Source organism: Mus caroli, unplaced genomic scaffold (genome assembly GCF_978045245.1).
Source record: "Mus caroli unplaced genomic scaffold, Mus_caroli_1 scaffold_4, whole genome shotgun sequence".
NCBI classification, from domain to species: domain Eukaryota; kingdom Metazoa; phylum Chordata; class Mammalia; order Rodentia; family Muridae; genus Mus; species Mus caroli.
The window spans coordinates 44,940,561-44,944,066 of NW_028227259.1; the positions used below are offsets into that span (position 1 = coordinate 44,940,561).

Here is a 3,506-nt window from a genome sequence, read left to right on the forward strand (position 1 = left end):
AGCCACATTTCAACGTTTAGTGGTCCTGAACAGAGTGCAGAATGTGGCAGTGAGCCAGGAGGCCAGGCCCACGGATCTGCAGATGATCTGCAAACATGGGGACACAGAGCTCCTCCCGGTCCCTGCAGAGGGTCTGAGAAGCAACACTGAAACCTGAGTCTGCAGAGTCAGGGCCTCCTGTTCCAGCTGTCAGGCTCCACATCAGAGCCCTGTTCAAACCTCTTCAATGTGTAAAAGCAAAGCAATTATGGGAAAAGGAACCAACTCAGAACCGTGTGCACTGAGGACTCTCCGCATGGCCTTTCTCTAGGCATCTTTTCACCAAGGACCCTGAGCGTTGGCCAGTCTGAGTCGCCCTGTGACTGCTCTGTTTACCTCTAGACCTGAGCTCAAAGCTTGAGGGCTGATGGTGGCAGCAGGGTTGAGGACCTGGCGCTCCCTTCCCAGGCTGGTGGCAGGTGAGTGTGGTCTGGAGCTAAGGCCAGGCTCTTCCAACCTCATCTGATGGCTTCTGGCCACAGCAAGTGTTGGGTGGTGATGGGCAACAGGGGAGTTGAGGAGAGGAGCAGCACCCCTTGATAAAGGTGAGGGACACGGGAAGCCCTGAATTCCTCACCTGCGGCCAATTTCAGAGGGAGGGGAGGGTTACAATCTAAGCTTTGGCCAAGGGTGGGAGTGGAGGATTGGGGACCAGGGCTTGGATGGGGCATCACTTAAGACTTAAGAAAGCAAGGGTGCAGCCAAAGCGCCCCAAGCCCAGCAGTAGCCAGTCCCACAACTGCTACCTGGGCAGGGTGGGCAAAGGCAGACCCAGGCCAAGGGCCATTAGCAGGCGATTGTGTGACGCGTTTGTTCACAGTTGCTTTAGCTGTGCCCCCTCTCCCACAGTTTCAACACCTTCTTGATCCCAGAAGTTCAACCAGGCAGACAGCGGTTACACTCGATAGTTGATATTACACAGCACAACTTAGGTATTTCAAATGGACGAGAAGTTAGTATCAGAACAGTGTTTCAGGATGAAGGCTGAGTGGAGCTGAGTGGAGCTTCCTCTCGGGTACTTTGAGGTCTACAGATGTATCTAGAAAATTCACTACTGTGGAAAATAAAGACTTGGGTTGGATGGGGAAGGGAGGCCGGGGCCTTGGTGACTAATTGTTGTAACACTGTCCTTCCGGCGGCTGTGGCAGCTTCATGTTCTCTTTTGACATCATCAGGCGCCCTGCAGTTCCTGCAGGATGACTTTAATGCTGTGGGAGTTCTGCCACTTTGCCAGCACTGCCGTGGCTCTTGGATCTACCACTCCATTCGAACTGCTCACGCCGCTCATATTGACTCTTGTTATGAATCTTACAGACAGGGGTGCCTCTGGGTACTTAGGCCCACACTCTGTCTTAAGGCTGTATATTCGGTTTTCATAGATTGTTCATGGAGGCCCAATTATCATGCCTGTCCATCTTGTAAGTGTCATGTCCTCGCCGTCCTCCAGACCCCAGCTAACTGTGCCTTCACCTACTCCTTTCTGTCCTTCTTCCAGCTCTTTCAACAGTCGGAAATTTCGAGGGACTTTTACTCCCGAGCCTGTAGTGGCTGCCATCTTGCGTCACTGTTGCTCCGTGATTTTCTATAATGGTCTCTATAACTATAAAGACTTTTTCTTGATGACAGGTAAAGGGTATACTTATCTGTAGATATAAGGACAAATGTTTATAGGTTGTTATTAGAGATTATGCTAGTTTAGTAAAGTGAAACAATTTTAAAGATGTCAGTTCTATACCATGTTTTCCTAGTCTCAGTGAAGAATAATTCTAAACTTCATGTCTGCTCCATTAAGCTCTGTGTATATAACCTGTGTACTCCTACAGTGAACAACCTGACCCACCTCTCCCTTTTCCTGTTGTCTGCCACTTGAGATCAAGGTTCTTGTTCCAAGGCATCTTTTGTGTATCTAATGAGATAAACACTTGGTTTCTGTTTATTAATGTGGTGGATTATAATTCATGTTTGTGCATGTTGAACAATTCTTCCATCTTTGGTCTGAAGATTCATAGGAATAAGGTAGAGAGAAACATTGAAGAAGTCTAAATGTATGGAGGACATGTAAGGAGATGGAATGAGTGAGACTAGGAATTTAGACAGGGGCTTAGCTATGATAATCCACACAGATAGCACCAAATATTATGGAGATTTATACTTATTTGTTTGTTTGTCTTCAAAAATCTATGTAAAGATATTAGAAAAAGAAATTATCATCTAGAGCTTTGAGCTCATGACTTTGTCAATCTGGACAACAGCCGCTGTGCCTTTGGTGAATAGGGCTCATTGCTGTGCAATTAAGCCATTGTACTTTGCCTTCCTGTAAAAGCTTTAGTAATGTGAGAAAAAACAGAAGAGCATCATAGCCATATGAGAACCAGTGTTGAAGCCTGAACCCAGTTGCCATGACTACGTAACAATATAAATATTCTCTTCAGCTCTAAACAAGCTGGAGTCTGGTTGTGGTACCTATTTTGTTCAGTGTTGACTAGAGAAGTTTGGAAGAAACTGGTGTGGGCTTTAGTTCATCCAGGTACCATTGACAAAAAGAAAATAGCATTTTCACAGAGCACATTTTAATAGTAAGTTTGTAAGAAGAGTACAGATAAATAACTCCACTGAAAACTATATACAGTAAGCTATATGCACTGAAGACTATATACAGAAACATTGGTGGTGATTACAGTAAAAAGTTACCTCATAAAACTTGGTAAAAATATAATCAAGAAATGCATTCCATTGCAGACAACAAATAATGGGAAGTGCGTGGGGGAATAAAAATGAACCCTGATTAAATCTCCAGAATAAAACTCTGTAATTCCAGTTGTCTTTCCACCTATACCTCAATTTTTAAATGTTATTGTCCTCTTCTGGATCAGTTAGTAACAGAGTAGTCTTTGAAGAGCGAAGGAGGTAGATCCATTAATCTCAGGCTTACACTTATTATTTCTAGCTCCATTCCAGTACTGGAAAAGGAAAAATTTTAAAGTTGTCCCATTCTTTCTGCCATGTTTTAATTAAAACAAGGAAAAGTACAAAATGAAAAAAAAAAAAAACTAAAGAAAGATATCACAAAGAAAAGGACTCATTTCTTAGACATTTAGCTACAGTAGAGACATTTAAACTTGGGGTATTCTGAACTTATTTTCATTGTTTTTAATGAAGTGTCTGTGTGTTGGTATGTATGCATGTGGACAGATGTTGATGGAGCGCAAAGCCGGTGCTGTTAACTGATATGCAACTGGGGTGCTTACCTCTGAATGCGAGCTGGAGCACATTCATTATTAGTGAATTTTGACTACAACTAGTTATGGAGATTTCATTGCTAATGTGACAGAGACCTCCACAACTTTCATTTCTGCTCTGATAATATGAACACGTGAGTATCATCACCAAAGTCTGAGCTCTCTCTCTCTCTCTCATCCTATGCTTAGTCTTTCCGGTCGCTTTAGCAAGATGATTTGACACCAATC

General features: G+C 43.7%; 1 pseudogene; it reads right to left on the bottom strand.

Annotated features, from left to right (window-relative positions):
* Positions 1–967: 967 nt before the first annotated feature.
* Positions 968–1,665, bottom strand: LOC110295136 (ubiquitin-conjugating enzyme E2 variant 1 pseudogene; annotated as a pseudogene).
* Between the last annotated feature and the right edge of the window lie 1,841 nt (positions 1,666–3,506).